Here is an 18,567-nt window from a genome sequence, read left to right on the forward strand (position 1 = left end):
CTCAAAATAGATAATTTTTCCGAGTGAACTTTATAGACGTTATATCAAGGTTCAATTTTGTTGACATATTGATTTTAGATAAGTACGAGATTTTTTCAGTGACGATAATCCGAGCTTTATAATAAAACTTAATAAATAACAAACATTAAACTCTATTGATACTCGTATTCTAATCAGTCTGTAATCAGTCTCTAATTAGTTAAAAGTATCATCATTTGGGACAAAAAAATCTTAACAACCCAATTTTTAATTATAGATTGTGGCTAATAACAATAAGCAACTTACTACAAGCAAACTCTACATCATTTTTTAATCATTTTTAATTTATATAAAAATAAAAATCGATCAAAATAAAACAAAAAAATATATAATTATATAGTAATTCATGACAAATAAAAGGTACACATTAACTGAACAATTGTTTTAACTGTTCCTATTTCCTTTCCTCGCAATCCCCATTTTCTCCTCGACGTGTCTATCCACCCTCGTTGTACCGGCTCGGGTGACTATATTATGAACGTCTTGGGTAAAATGACTTGTTTTATGCTCTTGTTGTACAATCTAATATTATTAAGAAGTCCAATTTAGGAAGTAAAACTATCGTGCATTTCGATCACGTCCATCGTTACCTACGTTGTTCATACATAGGGTTAGTAGGTATCTAGTAAATGAACAAAGCCAAATTTCTATAGTCCATTTACTAAATTTTTCATTCCTATGAATGAACACGTAGTGTCCAAATACTAGTTCAAAGAAACAGAATCGTTTTCTATGCAGAATCTGAAAACACAACCTTAATACGATTACGTTAACATTTAATTTTAGGAAAAAAACTATATTGAGCCGACACCAGTAAATGAACAGACTGTTCATTTACTGGTTTTAGAACATTTGATAAGCCAGTAATGGAACACCTAAAAATATCAACTTAACCGCAAAATAAGCCACTAAAGAGTACAATTATAGAAGATTTAACACTTAATCTAACCAATAGCTAAACTTTATAGTGGTATACATGAAATAAGCAGTTCAAATGTTACTCCAAACATGCACTGTTCTTACTTGGGATCTAATTTTTCCATACAAAACATCAAAAGCAGAAATACGTGAACTTCAAACGCCTGCCATGTTGAAATTGGTCGAAAATAAATTTACCGATTTTTGCCATTGCATAGGAAATCGAGTTGCCGGTAAGAAAAAAAATACGACAGTTGGTGGAAATGGCTATATTGCTTATTTTAGGCAAAAAACGTGATTTTGTTCATTCACTGGGGGGGGGGGGGGTTCATTCACTGGAGGGTTTACCCTATAATATTTTTTTTTTTAACCACTTTCGGCCAGTTTTTGCCAGTTACATGTTGGCACGTATCCTGTAGCAACTTCAACACTTTTGAAGCCGTAAATCGTGGCGAAATGTTGTTGCCGTGTTTACAGATTCTTGCAAGTTTTGTTTAAAAATTTTTCACTGTTATCTAATAATCAACTGCGGCAATAGCCGATAATGTTGTGTCACGTCACTATTCTGTTCCGTTTCACACATTGCGTCATTTAAAAAATAAATATTTTGCTATCGTATTCGATGGAGTCTATTTAATGATATTGCTATATATTTTTAAAAAGTACATTTTGAAATTTTATTATTGATTATTTTGCTTCAAAATATAAATTATTTTTAAAAAGTTTTTTGCGAACATAGTATGCGTAATTCGAAATTTTTTTAAGTGTCACAGAACTCATCAGTGAAAAATACAATAGTGTATTTGAATACAGAAATGTAAATGTTAAAATACTTTAATGGGGGAATTTCAATATTTAAGACATTAGTTGACGTTGTTTTTAACCCCCGGCGCAAAAAGACGGGTATTATAAATTTGACCGCTATGTGTGTCTGTCTGTCTGTTTGTCTATCTGTTTGTCTGTGGCACCGTAGCTCTTAAACGGGTGGGTTGATTTGAATGCGGTTTTTTATTTGAAAGCAGGATTTCTAGCGATGGTTTTTAGACATGTTTCATCAAAACCGGTTTAACCGTTTTTGAGATATTGAACTTTGAAGTGACATAGTCGGGGGTTTTCCAACCTTTTGTTGGTTAGGTTATGTTTACATTTAGTTAAATACCTACCCAAACCAAGTATAAAATGTATACAATATTAGTGACATCGTCTCTGTTTCATTATTCTGATTGCTATCTGATAAATTTATATTTACTTAATGATGATGACTAACAACATTTTATTTAGGTGCATGTTTTCAATTCTACTGAATGAGACTGAGATTCGTATTACCGCGCCATAATTTTGGTCACTATGAAAATCTTTATTATAGTGCTACCATTGTTCAATTTTGTCAATTCCGAGGACAAATATGTAACAAAGATTATGAATATAGAACAATGTACGAATCCAGCTAAGCCTTATGCGGATAATCCTCCAATCAAAATTATTTTAGAAATTAAGAACATTATGGGTGTACCAGCAGTAGTGGGGAATGTTACCCTTAAAGAAGATTTTCCAGCTCGTGATTTAAAATGGTATTTGGCGAATGGAGTCGAGACACAACAAGGAATTAATTGGATGTACGAGCTAAAAGACTTAGATTGTGACAACCAGTTCGCTCAACTAATCAACGCCATGATGAAAAACGCAGTAAATGACAAATGTGTTGTAAAAAAAGGGACATACTATTTCAAAAATATAAATGTTAATAAACTTGATCACGCTGTTCACCGAGGAATGGTAAGGCAATTTGGAAATTTTTGTGTTAAACTAATGTTCTATACAAAAACTCAGACACTGTTTTGTACGATTTTCAGTTTGAACAAATCGCCGATTAAAAATAGCAATCATTAATTTTATAACGTTAATGTTAATATTAACTTCACTTCAAAGGAAATAGTGCAACTTTTTAAAGAACCTTGTCTTGAAATATTATTGTTTTGCTTACATTTTACTCATTAGAATGTGAATACCATAAAACGATTATATTATAAAAAAAATACTTTGCTTTAAACGCTGGGCAGGTTTATTTTATAAATTAATTGTACCGAAGTACCTAGATATAGATATTTTAACTATAATTTAATTTACTATAATTATGATTAATGTTTTATTTTTGTATATGATTATGTTATTGCTATTATGTATTTTTATGTGTATCGAATAAATAAATGATTTAATTTAACTTTGATACTTAATTGTAATTTTGATTTGATTTTAATTTTTATAATTTAGTTGTAATTTTTATTTATTTATTGTCATCTATCTTGTGACTTTTGATTATGTATGTTAGTCTGTAAGGTTTTTATTGTATCGGCCAAGTTGTCTGAAAATAAATAAATTGAAATTGAAATTGAATTAATGATAAAAAAGCAATTAATTAGATAAAGTACTTTTCTCCAACTTGCTCGGAAATGTTCTCATAAATGTTGGAAAAATCAACCGGGAAGTCTATCGTTATATGCGTTGATGCGATAATAAATTTTAAAAAAGTGGCACCCGGACATGTCCAGGAAGTGTTTATTATTGTACAGGTTTTTTACTTTTAATTTCATCCAAGACCGAAAATAGATTCACTCACAAGCTAGACAATTGTCTAATAGTCACGTACAAAAACCGAGATTAACAAAAACTTTGTTTTCTGCGTTTAGCTAATGGCAATAATGTTTGTGTCCAAATCATAATACGGTGTATTTAGACTTCTCGCACTGCTAAATATTTTTTAACAAAGGTATGTTTTTTTTTCTATTGTGCGTTTAGGAATTGTCGCTTTAACTAAAAGTAAAAATGTATAATATTTATATTTATATTTTTCAAAGTCAAAGTCAAAATATCTTTATTCAATTTAGGCTATCACAAGCACTTATGAATGTCAAAAAAAAATCTACCACCGGTACCGGTTTTATTTCGTTATTTTGATTACTATATTTTATGTGGAACCAAATATATGATTCGGACCCAAAAGTTTAATATCGAAATTGAGGCGGAAACGTAAATTTCATTTTCTCAAAGATTTTCTGTCGTGTTATTTTTACGAAAATAAAAAAAACCCCGACACAAAACAACGCCAGCAAAAATAAAAAAAAACGTCGCCAAAAAAGGCAACTAAAAAGTATATATTAATAATTATGCACTACCTTGCTGTTGCCCGCGACTTCATGTGCGAAGAATTCGCTTATCCCAGTCCCGCGGGGACTATGCTGATTTCCCGCAAAATTAGCCTAAGTTAATTTAGTACAAGTACCTAGTAATATTTTTTTTTATCTAAGCGCCGACGGTGTCGGGGGACCGCTAAGGTTAACAGGAAACTAAAGTAAATATGTTTTAAGTATTTTTTAAAGTATTGTGTCGAATGAATATAATGTTTTAGTTTTATTTCCTCGCATATTTGGAGAAAAGCAGGCCTCGGCAGGAATGTCATTTCGTGGATTCGTATCTATTGAAGGATTTTCAAAACCATACTCATCCGCGAAGTGGTTTTTCGCGCCCTCTGCAGTAATATACTATTATATTCATCCTGAATGAAGGTGACATAAAAAAGTTTATGCTCTAGTGCATAAAGGAAAATTTTCGTATCATAAGGCGCCAGCAGCGACGAAAAGTAAGTGTATGTTAATACATTACCAAAACTAGAAAAATCTTATGTGTAAAGGTAGCAATCCATGAGAAATAAAAGTTATTAAAGTAACATTTATTTGCGTCGTTGCAGTTTAATTTCCCCATAATTAAAGTGGAAAACAGAGTATATAAGCTTGTGCATAAAACTCATTTCACGCTCGACTTAACTGTCAACACTCGCCTACACAGCTCAGGTGGAAATATGCACCTCGGGTAAAAAGACACGTTTTATGAACTTGTTGTATAATCTACCATTCTTTTGAAAGCCGTGTTGGCCTTGATGGTTTGACCGAAGGCCTCTCAGGCAGAGGAATATGGGTTCATCTCGGAGTTTTTCGAAGTTCATGTGCGATTTTTTTTATATTCAAACTTGAAAAGAAAAGAATAGGTACATATCAATTAAAATAAAACTAACCTAAACTTAAAGTACCTAGATACCTACTTAAAATACATACAAAAAAGACAAATAATAATAATAATGAAAACTAAAACAAATTATTTAAATCAGACCCCTTAGGCAAGGTTCCGAAGATGCTAGCAGCGTTCCCTCTTTGAATTCCTAGGGTAATTCTTTGTCCAAGCTGCCAGCTCTTCGGCCCCCTGTGACGTCTACTAACCTCTTCGATATATCTTTGTAAAGTTTCAGAGTCTTACTTATTTAGCTCGAAGTTTACGGGGAAGGAAAACATCGTGAGGAAACCTGCGAAGCAGTTTAATGATGTGCGTGTGTAGTTCCCAATCCACAATGGCCCGTGTGGAAAATACGGCCCAAGCCCTTTGAAGCTGAGGGGCAGTCTTTCCCAGCACTGGGACATAGGCTGGGATGAAATTTTTAACTCGTAGTAATCAGCTAAAACTTAAAACTAGACTATTTTACTAGTTTCATGGAATACATCATTAAATTGATTCATTTCAAGCCAGATTCCACAATTGCGATAACGCATTGGACATTAAACAAACAAACTATTGGCACGGAAATGAAAAAAGCCGTTGACATCAATGATTAAATATATTGCGAGGTTTTGATGACTTTATAATTTCCATGGGTGATCAAAAGCGAGAGAGATAAACAAAAAAAATGAAAATTACGTCTATAAAATAAAACAAAGTCGTGTTAGTTACACCATTCTCAAGAACGGACAGATTTTGATAAAATTTTGTAAAGAGGTAGCTGACATCCGGAATTAACATTATAGGCTACTTTTTATCCGACTACCTAAAAAAAGGAGTGCAGTGATTTAGTGTATCTAATAAATTGCGGGTAGTACCACGTAGTATGACCTCAATGACAACTGTCAAATCGATTGATTGGAAGTCTTGCCACAGAATAAGTAATAGTACAAGTACAGAAGTTTCACTGCCGTACAAAAGTGACGTTTAGGCATAAGAATCGTGCCTACTTTATGCTTCTCTGTCTATCGTATAACTCGTGTTCACTCGCACGCGTTGAGTCGCACTGAATCGCCTCAACGTTATGTACTTGTAGCTCGGCGGCGGAATGGCCTAGTGACACCCCCCTTGTCTTGCTGACAGGCCATTGAAAGTCTTGATTTCTGTGCTTTTTCGAATTTTTATTTTCTTTAATATTATCCTGATAAACTATTACGAGTAAACTTAATATTTATTTGTATTCATTTTATTACATTAACATGTACCTACTTTTTGCAGCCTGACGCATTTTAAACAATATACTTAATAACATATATTTTTCTCGTGTTTAGCAAAGTGTTCAACAGATAATCAACATAATGATGAGTGTTACCAACAATAAATTAATCTTCAGTTTTTTTTTCAGTTACAATTGATTGATCATTTGATGAGCAGATTCACGTTACGAGCAACTGTTACAGTTAAGCCATGTTCACTGTAAATTTATTTATTATAGCACTTCTGATATTCGAAGATGTAAATGCAGAGACAAAATATATTTCAAAGTTAAAAGACATGAGAACCTGTATCAAACCAATTAAACCCTATGCGAAGATTGTACCATTTAAAACAGTTTTGGAATTGAGGAACATTACAGGAGCGCTTACGGTAGTTGGAAATTTTACAGCGAAGGACGATTTTGACGGGAAAGATATAAGAGGAGGAATCGCTGTCGGTATTGTGAAGGAAGGTAAAACGAATTGGCTATACGAGCTGGACGACCTCGATTGTCACAGTCAACCAGCCAGAACCATTAATACTATTCTGAAAGGCCCAATAACTGAAGATTGTAAGGTGAAAAAAGGACAGTACGGTTTAAAATGTATTAATGTTAATAAAGTAGATCATACGCACGTTTAGACGACCAGATGGCCTAGTGGTTAGAGAACCTGACTACGAAGCTTGAGGTCCCGGGTTCGATTCCCGTGTCGGGGCAGATATTTGTATGAAAAATACGAATGTTTGTTCTCGGGTCTTGGGTGTTTATATGTATTTAAGTATGTATCTATATCTATATAATTATATTTATCCGTTGCTTAGTACCCATAACACAAGCTTTGCTAAGCTTACTTTGGGACTAGGTCAATTGGTGTGAATTGTCCCGTGATATTTATTTATTTATTTATACGCTTCACCGTGACATGAGAAGACAATTTGGTAATTATCAAACAAGATTAATGCTTTATACTAGTACGCATACTTTGTATTGCTGGATTTTCAGCTTCAGTGTAATGCCACCGACCAAGCAGCATTTGACGAGATTTTTAAAATAAATTTTATCGCTGGAGGTGCAATTTATTATTTCACTCGAAATAATTTATTAAATCAGGTGTTACTATGCGGAGGTCCATATCAATGAACTAAAAGAATTTCTTTGCTCACCCGCGGCCGCGACGTAGGGCTCTGCATACAATGGATTCATTAAATTACCGGAAAAAGCGAGAAATATCCTCAAGACACGATTCCCGTTTACTTACATACCTATAAATGTGTACGGGACCCTCGGTGCGCGAGTCCGACCCGCACTTGCCCGGTTTTTTTTACTATTTCATGTTAAAAACGACTGGATGAAACGGCCAAAATAAAACGGATCAGATTAAAATGCAACATCAACAGTTAGGGTTAAAGACATGATATTCGGCTTTAACGTTGGAATGAAACTCACGATGTTATTTTTGGGAGCACTTGCGACGGCACGGGTGAAATCTAGCATATAGTTACTGTCCTGAAGATTGCCTTACTGTAAGGCTGTAGGTACAAAACCTGGTCTGGCAATTTGTATAAAAGAGTTTAGACGCAATACTCGTAGTAAGGAACAAAATAAACTTGAATATCAAAAATTCGCATTCTAAAGTTTAATATTTTGCAAACAGGTCCCTATTTGCTATATCCCCAAAGGCTTAAGATTTTAATCCCCAGAAATTAGTGTGGAAACACCTTTTCAATAACGATTTAGATTGTAAAAGTAACAAATTTGGAGTTGGAATAAAAAATACAAAAAGACTCCAAAAAAGTAAGCGGTTAGTTCCGAAAGAATGTGACGTCTGTCGACGCAACATAGATGTCGCTAGTGCTGCTGCTTAAGTAGCATAGTAGAAATAAGCAACCTGAGATATGTATGCATAGGAAAAATTCGTGTCTAGATTCCTGTCCAGCAGTGGTGTAGGGGTTATAGCACGCAGCACGGAATGCTTAGGACCTGGGTTCGATTCCCAGTCAAGTGCTGGTCTCTTTTTCTGGTTTTTCTGTGCATCCATGTCTCAGTTTGTATTTACGATATGGTTTCACGGGATACCCGTAAAAGTAACAAATTTGGAGTTGAAATAAAAAATACAAAAAGACTCCAAAAAATCAATCATGATTTAGATTGAGTTGACTCAGAAGTTTGATTTTATAATTGCTCCAAGGGTTAGCTGACCTGAGTAATTTTGATATTAATTTCAGCTCGATATCTCGAAGCGTTTTAAAAAAAGGGTCTTGATAGATGGGCGGACGGATATATAACAGACATACAGACGGACTACAAAGTAATCATTGCAAGGGTTTCTTTTTTGGCAACTTAGGCATGAAACCCTAAAAAACAGAAAAGTAAAGCTGGGGCGGGGTCTCGAACCCGGCTCCTTATATTATCTTAAGAAACATTAGGCTTGCAATTTATGAAAATAATCATTCAAATACTTCAGTTCTTACTGAGGTTTATTACAGAAATAATATTACTATCAACATAATCAGTGATGAGTCATAAGCGTAATTTGAGCGGATTTACTAAAAATCGCTAATGGCCTTTGAATTGCTTTTTAAGCACAATTCTAGAAAGTTTATTGTTCATTTAAGCCGGATTAAGTTCCAGCAATTTGAATAAAGTTTTAAATTTCGATACACTGCTTGAAGTAGTGCTGAAGTTTGAAACTGCTACTATTCGTCTACAATTATATTTATAGTAAATATTTTTAATATTTTCCTGTTTATCCATTTTGAATACATCAGAGGAATACAAAACGCATCTGCTCGATTTAGCTGATTGTGTCGGCCCGGTTCCTCCATATTCGAAATATGTGCCAACCAAATTGGAACATAACAACTACTGTACAGCCATATTGGCGTCATGGTTAGATGTACTAGTTATATTAAACAAATATTTACGAAGGAGACAAAAGAGTTTTTCTGATGGCTTTGAGATTCCAAATGGAACCGATTAGGTGTACCTATCGGATTAAAAATTTGAACCGTTATAGTGTAATTTGCTAACGCCAGCTTCAAGGCTTTTAAATTATAGTATGTCCGAAATTGCACGATTAAGAAAGGTTACTATTATCAAATTATTAATTTTGATTAAAAATAAAGCTTAGCATACAATTTAAGGTTCGATGGTTAGAAACAACGGTGTATGGGTGTCAAGCAAGACTCATACTAAAACGAATACACTAGCTAGCTGGATGATAGATAACATTCAACGTGACGTCTACAAAAAAATTGAAACGCAACCTACCCAAAAGGAAATGGGGGCTACCGAGTTTTATTATAAGTAAAGCGAAAAAATATATTTTTTTTTTCTTAAGTAGCCTGTATAGCGTCCGACTGTTGGGCAAAGGCCTCCCCGCTTGACCTCCATAACACCCGTTCTGACGCAATGTCAGGCCAGTCCTTTGCGTACGTGTCCAGATCGTCCCGCCATCTCCTTCTCGGACTGCCTCGATGTAGCTGGCCGTTCTCCGGCACCCACCAAGTAACTGTGCGAGCCCACCTTTGTGGGTGCATCCGACAGACGTGTCCAGCCCAGTCCCATTTTAGCTTAGCAGTCTTTTTCCCAACGTCGGTTATGCGTGCTCTATCGCTCTTTGACAAACCTTAAGTTAGTAAGCGAAAATATTAATAAATAAATTCCTTCTAACATTCCTTTTCCGAAAAACGGTTTTAATAATACAACACAACACAATACAAATACTTTCATTCCATTAAATGTATCCAGTTAAAAACCATCGTATTTTTGATTTTATTTATCTATGAAACTCAAGTGGGCCTTGTTTTTTTTTAACTAGTTTAGGTAGTTTATAAAATTATGAGACACAAGAAATAAATATTACAAACTATTCTTTAGTGGAATACAGATCAGGGTTGTTTGCTTTCTGTGTACTTAATGCTTAAAACCGATATATATGTATGCTGAAATACAGGTTTATACCTAGTTTGGCAGCTGTGGCCCACTTTATTTGCGATTTTGTTTAGTTACTACATATATTAGTCTAAGACACTTGTACCTTTTTATGGAAATAAAGAATTCTTCTTCTCTTTTAAAATATGGTTTTTCTGTCCTAATTAATAGGACAATTTCGCCAGTGTCAAAGTAAGCTCTCTTTGAGAGGGACGTTGTACGGTGGTTTTAGTTTTTGCAACTTGATAGTAAAATTCCAGAAACCACGTGGAGACAATTTGTGCATTAAAAAATGTCAGACACGAGAGCAATATAGAATTTTGTGATCACTGTTCAATGTTAAGGTTAATCGCCGCATAAAATACTATCAAAATTATACTTCAACTAGCCAAAGAAACAGAAATAGCAAAATTAGATATTGTCTAAAGAAATAAAGAATTATTATTATTATTATTAAATCTGACTGTACCGTTAATTGTTAAATAGTCCTAAAAACCACACTGGGAAGTTGATTAAAACTTTACTACTTCCTCTAATTAGACCTTTTTCTCTTTTAATCGAAACTAGAACTGCTTGCTTTATGATATGATGATCCGTGATAAACATTATATTATTTGTCTAAGATTTTACCCTCGAGGAACAACAGACATGTTAGTTGCAAGCTTTCGTTTGCATCGTTATAGCTTATGATTTCTTCTGATATTGTATAGTTCAAACAAATTGTTGCTCCTGGCGCAAGAATCTTCTTTATTGCTGAATTTGTTGGTAAGTTAGATGAGTCTTGTTAGGGACGTCTTTTGATGAATCAAAAACCGGCCAAGAGCGTGTCGGACACGCCCAAAATAGGGTTCCGTAGCTATTACGAAAAAAATAAGTAATATTTTTCTAAGGATTTCGTATTTTATACGGAATCTTCCAAGTTTAGGTATATTTTATACCTTAGGCTGCTATTTACTCTTAAACTACTAATAATTCTCAAGAAAACTTAGCCGTTATAGTTTTCCTTGAAAGTTTGATATACTTAGGTACTCTTACTACCATTCTGGATTTTTTCAAATTTTTCCACCCACCGGTTTAGATTTTAGAGGGGCAGGACGCTCGATTTCAATGAAAATTTGCAATTTAAAGTTGAATATTTTGCAAACATATCACTGAATCGAAAAATCGTTTTAGCAACCCCCTAATGATTTTAAAAGACTTATCCAACGATACCCCGCACTATAGGGTTGCATGAGAAAAAAAAAATTACCCCCCCTTTACGTCTATGGGAGGTACCCTAATATTTTTTTTTTTAGATTTTTTTATTGTACCATTTTGTCGGCATAGTTTACATATATATTCGTGCAAAATAACAGCTTTCTAGCATTGATAGTCCCTGAGCAAAGCAGCGGACGGACGGACAGACAGACATGGCGAAACTATAAGGGTTCCGTTTTTGCCATTTTGGCTCCGGAACCCTAAAAAGAGGGATGCGTAGAATCAAAAGGGAAGAGAGGAAAGGAGGTGGCAAGTCGTCACATGGAAAACTAGCACCGCCGTCCATTGGCATCTATAATACCTTACATAAGAGAAAATTTGATTCATCTATAAAATTGGTTGACATTTGGAGGAATTTCAAATATTAATTTGTATTGTAAACACTATTGACATTACTTGACGTGTAATAACTCCTTTTCGCTGAACAGGTAGCTTCATTTGAGAGAAAAAAAAAATGTTACGGAACAAACTTTTATTCAGATTACATTCTTATTCCATGAAAATTGCATGAAATATAAAATTACTATTTTGGCGCCTTTTTACTAGACTCGACTTTCATATAAGCTTCCCAGCAGCCTAGTGTATGCTTCGAATCATAGATAGCAAACACGCATACCCAGTTACCAAAAGTTACGGAAGGAAATTGATACGCTTGCTTTGCTGCAGCCACGTCGATATCACTGAGATAATACATGCCCTTCTTGAGCGAGCACCTTGTCGTCATTAATGGTATACCAAAGGCACCAAAGACAGTTTTAACTATGAAGTTTTTACACCCAAGATTTTTGGTAACGAATCTCCACTTCAGACCGTCAGATGTTTCGATTCCGCATCTGAACCCGTACTTCTTGTCATCTTGGTTTATAATATTTTCCTTGATCGTCAGGTTGCCTCTTAGCAAATTAGTTCCCCGTGTGCTGTTGTACAACTCGAAATGAACTTCAAATGGTGAATATTCTGCGTAAGGCAAGTCAGGTGTCCGGCACTCCTTAAGGTCCGTTAAAGTAGTTTTGTATCGCGGATCGGCTTTACATAGTTGAAAAAAGTATAGTAAAAATGTAAGTTTTGCAATCTGATCCATTTGGTTAGTTTGAAATCTAGCTGCAAAATGTCTACGTTAGTTTTTGCTTGTAAACGAGCCATTATATTTCGATTATCTACATTTATGATATTTACAATCATTAACATTGATAACATTGTTAAATAGTCATTTACGCTTTGAAATTTCCTTCTTCACATAATTATTCATTCGATAAACTCATCCCGTCGTTAAATCATTGCAATGAGGACGAAACAATATGTGGTTTTTAGTTTCATTTTTATGAGGTTGAGTATTATTAGCTGAAACGAATTTTAATAGTTTTTAGGGTTCCGTACCCAAAGGGTGCCAACGGAACCCTATTACCTAGACTCCGCTATCTGTCTGTCCGTCCGTCTGTCACAGGGCTCTATCTCTTAATCCGTAATAGTTAGACACTTGAAATTTTCAAATTTATAAAATTGCGTACCTAATGACTGCGTGTTTTAGATGTCAGAAGTGATTTTATATGTACGTCGTAGTTTACCTGATACTTACTAGATGGCGCTGCAAGCGCGTAAATACGTAAAGTTGTAAGGTGAGCTATGAAGGAGGGGATCGAGGAAGTCTGAACGTGTAAGGTCATTCAGATAGGGGGCGCCCTTAAGGTTGGCATAATTTTTTTCTCCTTCTCATTTGATCGCCCATCGGCCATAACACTGGGTCTAGTAAGATAAGACAAACTCGCGTTCCATTTTTACTCTTTCATTAACAGTGTAAGTGTTGGTGTTTTATAATAAGTCTTCATCCCAGTGTACTGACTTTTCTTGTGGAGAACCATCAATTATCAATATAATCTACAGTTCACGCCCCCAACAGTAGGTACTAAAAATAATAAAATACAAGCACTATAATAAATATAAGTAACTTATAAGTATATATATTTGTATATATTTTTTTTAAACTTATTATATTATAAATTGAAATCTTATAAAGAAATGATAAAAATTTACTAGTTTCTGATTTATTCCTTGTAGTATTCACACATCTAAAACTTTTACCTATCTGGATGCCAAATTTAAATTTTCTAGGTCACCTGGAACTGGGATAGAGTTTTGATCTACGAGTATAGGTGAGTCAGTGATAAAAATGACGATTTTTGGACGTCAATATCTAAATAATTGTTTGAGGTACATGTGTATGTACAAAAAGAATATAAAACAAACACGAGAAATGTAGCACAATTACCTCAATTCTCATATGTCTAATAGAAAAATGTCATGTAATATGTAGATGTGTATGTCTCATATTTAATAAATTAAAATATACTCTTTTACGCAGGAAACTACCTAATTGATAATTTTTTCTTCGCATAGAACTAAAGTTTCCGATTTGCGTAATTAAACATGCTGCTTTCAATCATCTTCATCTCAGCCCATATGCATCCCATTGCAGTGCACAGGCCTCCAGATGAGAGGGCATGAGCTGAGCTGTAGTTCCCACGCGGGTCCATTGCGAATTGCATACTTCGCACACATCATGAATATGAACAATGATACATCATTGAATTCGATATCACGATACGAGACGATATTGTGCCACGGTTATTTCACATGGAAATGGAATATATTGTTATACATGGAATCTTAAATATTGTAACATATGTAGGTAGGTAGGTACCTACATAGAAAATTTTACTGAAACAAGACATCATTTTGTTTTTAAAAACTTCAGATATTTTTAATGATAAGATTTTTTTCAATAAGTTCTTAGATGCTTCTAAGGACTAAGTCAAAGAAACAGCACACTTAGTACTAATGGAATATAACTAAATCGAAAAAAATCCTGTATGATTCAGCCTTTTGATTGGTATCGTAAAATTACGGTTTTTTTACTATTTAGTTGGATCGATTTCCGGTTCAGACAGGGTATCAAATAAATATAAAAAAAAACTTTGAATGGAGTTCATATTGTTTTTAAAATTAAAATGTTGTCTTTTCTACAATATTTAATATAATTGTCCTGCACGTGGCCGCCGTGGGACACCCTGTATACATGCATTAAATCCGTTATTGTACAAAAAGAAAAATAAAACCAATTGACAAACGTTGAGAAATTATAATAAGTACGTACAAACGTGAAATTTTACCTTTAAGGGATTTGTATCAGTCAACCCCTTGAGTGATCGATCATAGTGGAGGTTTAATTCTGTCCAATAATAAATATCAATTATCAATTATTCAGTACAATAGTTTATTTACATTAACATAAGAGAAAATTAATCTATATATCTATAAAATTGGTTGACATTGGGAGGAATATCAAATATTATTTTAACTAACTCCTTTCCATTAAACAGGTAGCTTCATTTGGGGTGCGAAAAAAATAATTTTTATTCAGAATACATTCTTACTCCACCATAGTTTTCTCTAACAGATGAGTGTACTTCCAAACATAAAGTAAGTTGTCTGTAGACTTTACAGCACTAAAAGCCCAATTATTAATTGCATGAATGAAATGTAAAATTACTATTTTGGTGCCTTTTTACTAGATATGATTTTCATATAAGTGTCCCAACAGCCCAGTGTATGTTTAGAATCATAGATAGCAAACACGCATAGCCAGTTACCAAAAGTTCTGGCAGGAAATTGAAACGCCTTGTCTGCTGCAGCTATGTCGATATCACTTAGATAATAGACGCCCTTCTTGATCGAGCAGCTTTTCGCCACTAATGGTATACCGTAGGCACCGAAGACAGCTCTAACTATGAAATTTTTACACCCAAGATTTTTGGTAATGAATCTCCACTTCAGACCGTCAGTTGTTTTGATTCCGCATCTGAACCTGGCTTTCTGGTCGCCTTGGTTTATATTTTCCTTGATCGTCAGGTTGCCTCTTATCAAATTAGTTCCCCGTGTGCTGTTATACAACTCGAAATGGACTTCAAATGGTGAATATTCTGCGTAAGGTAAGTCAGGTGTCCGGCACTCCTTAAGATCCGTCAAAATTGTTTTGTATCGCTGATCGGCGCTGCATAGTCGGAAAAAGTATAGTAAAAATATAAGTATTGCAATCTGATCCATTTGGTTAGCTTGAAATCAAGCTGTAAAATGTCCACGTTAGTTTTTGCTAGCAAGCGAGCGATTATTTTCCGATTATCTACATTTATGACGTTTACAATCATTAAAATTGATAACATTGTTAAATAGTCATCTACGCTTTGAAATTACCTTCTTTACACACATAATTATTCATTCGATAAAGTAATCCCGTCCAGCACATGAAAAATATAACATTTTGGCGGCAAAATATGTACATCAATGAAACTTTGTTTATAACTTTATACCTTGGCACTAGAAATAAGGATCTGCTTGAGTCCTTTTAAAATTAAGACGTCCTACCCCCCTCCCAGGGGGTATGGGCAGGGAGCAACGCTTAAAAAATGCAAATGTTACAAACTAGGCGAGTGAGGTGTTCTTCACACACATCATGAATGTCAATAACTGACAGCGCCATCGATTATTTTCTATATAAACTACTACGGATGGTCGAAGACACATCAGTCACACTTTTCTCTTACCTCCTATAAACTTTCACCTCCTATTTGATCCTGTCACTGGTAGAAGTAAATAAATCGCTCATATAAATATTTATTTATTTCACATTAAGTGCCTAAATGCCGAGTTTCATAGGATTCATCGATTTATCTGTGATAATGGGGACGTTCTATAAAAACTTTCATCCCCTATTTCATCCTCTAGCAGGTAAAATTTTCAAAAACGCTTAAATAAGTAATTTATTTCTTACTAGCTTATGCCCGCGGCTCCGCCCGCGTGGTATTCGGTTATTGCGCGCTGTTCCCTCGGGAACTGTGCATTTTTCCGGGATAAAAAGTAAAAAGTAGCCTATGTCACTCTCGGGCCCATAAATAATCTCTATGCAAAAAATCACATCGATCCGTCGCTCCGTTATGGCGTGAAAAACGAACAAACATATACACAAATATACAAACACACACACTTTCGCATTTATAATATTAGTATGGATAGTATATATATAGGATAAGTATGGAAGTATGGATAAGTGCCCAAATGCCAAGTTTCATAAAGAACCATCGATTTATTCTCGACAATGACGATCTTCCATATCTTTCACCCCCTATTTCACCCCCTCACAGGGAGAATAAAAAAACGCACAAACAAATATCTATTTATCTCTTATCACGTGCCGAAATGGCAAGTTTCATGGTTTTATCTTCGACAGCGACGAACTTCCACCATATACATTTTTATCCCCTATTTCAACCCCTTAAAGCCTCTTTTTCGCGATAAAAGATAACCTATGTTCTTTCTCAAGGTCTATTCTATCTCTGTACTGAATTTCATCAAAATCGCTTCAGCGGTTTAGGCGTGAAAGCGTAACAGACAGACAGACAGAGTAACTTTCGCATTTATAATATAAAAAAATAAAAGTATGGATTTGGTGTGCAATAAAAACATTTCGTTGGTGTAATTATTTTATTTATGACTCATTTCACGTCATTAGTTTTGTTTGTACCGGTCGATTCATCCTTCTGTGTCTTATCATGTAAACAAACACTACTCGAAGACACATCAGTCACACTTTTCTCTTGGATTACACAATAACCATCACTTAAAATGTTCCTTTATACATAAAGAAACTCACAAAGTAATGAAAACAACCAAGTAACCACTGAAAAATATAATTTATCATAATTTCTAATAAGATTGTCTTCGATTATTGAACAATAATCGAATGTATGAATGAATAACCTAAAAAATGTCTGACATTGCAATGTCTTGTCTATTGGAACGAATTGCAGTATTGATGGGAAACGACAACTTATCGATATGGATAAATGGGGCAACTAATACTTAATGTAGAGATTTCGGAATATGCATTGAAATCAATCATAATAATTACTCGGAATTGTTGTGGTTGATTTCAATATTTATTTTAAACCAGGACGGGACACGGACAGTGCGTATGTGTCTATGATTACGCTAAACGTCATTTCATATTAAGTTGAATTTAAAAAAAGAAAAAAATATATAATGAAAACTTGGCTGTAATGGTGTTCAACCTTTGCCTTTTCCACTAGAGGAAATAATATTAAATAAAATAAAAAGAGTTGAATCTAGAAATGTCATTCGTTTCGCTACTTCGCTTGATGTCGTACGTTACGTGTGTTCTTTTTGCGATATTTCTGACGACTTGGCTTGTTTACGGATTTATTTATGTTAATAGCAAAATAATCGGTCACGTTTTATGTATATTTTATCGACTTTTCCAATCACTAGTCATTGTCTATTATCACCTGTGACGTCACGTTTGTTTACATGATAAGACAGGGAAGGATGAATAGATTATAGTGCCAAGCATAGTGTAGCTTTGAGCATAAACTCTGATTGAAATTTAAAATTACATAAAGCATGAAAAAACAAAATAACTACTTTGGGGTTTTTCGCGGCACGACTCTAATGTAAGCGTCCCAGCAGCCCAGAGTATGCTTAGAATTATAAATGGCAAACACACAAAGCCAGTTGCCAGAAGTTCTGGTAAGAACTTGCAAAGCCTGGTCCATTGCAGCAACGTCAATATCACTTAGATAATACACGCCCTTCTTGATCGAGCAGCTGGATACATATGGTATACCGAACGCACCGAAGACGGCTTTAACTATGAAATTCTTACACCCAAGATCTTTGGTAATGAATCTCCATCTCAGACCGTCAGTTGTTTCTATTCCACATTTGAACTTGGCGTTTTTATCGCCTTGGTTTATATTTTCCTTGATTGTCAGGTTGCCTCTTAGCAAGTTATTTCTTTTGGTGCTGTTATACAGGTCAAAATGGACTTCAAATGGTGAATATGCTGCGTAAGGTAAGTCGGGCGTCCGGCAATCTTTAAGGTCCGTCAAAGTTGTTTTGTATCGCTGGCTGCTTACACACAATTCAAAAAAGTACTGCAGAAATGAAAGTTTAAGTATGTAATCCATTTGGTTGGCTCGAGTTATAAATGGAAAATGTGCAAGTTCGTGTTCGCCTGCAAACAAGCAATTATTTTGTAATTATGTATA

The sequence above is a fragment of the Choristoneura fumiferana genome, chromosome 10 (genome assembly GCF_025370935.1).
Source record: "Choristoneura fumiferana chromosome 10, NRCan_CFum_1, whole genome shotgun sequence".
Taxonomy (NCBI): Eukaryota; Metazoa; Arthropoda; class Insecta; order Lepidoptera; family Tortricidae; genus Choristoneura; species Choristoneura fumiferana.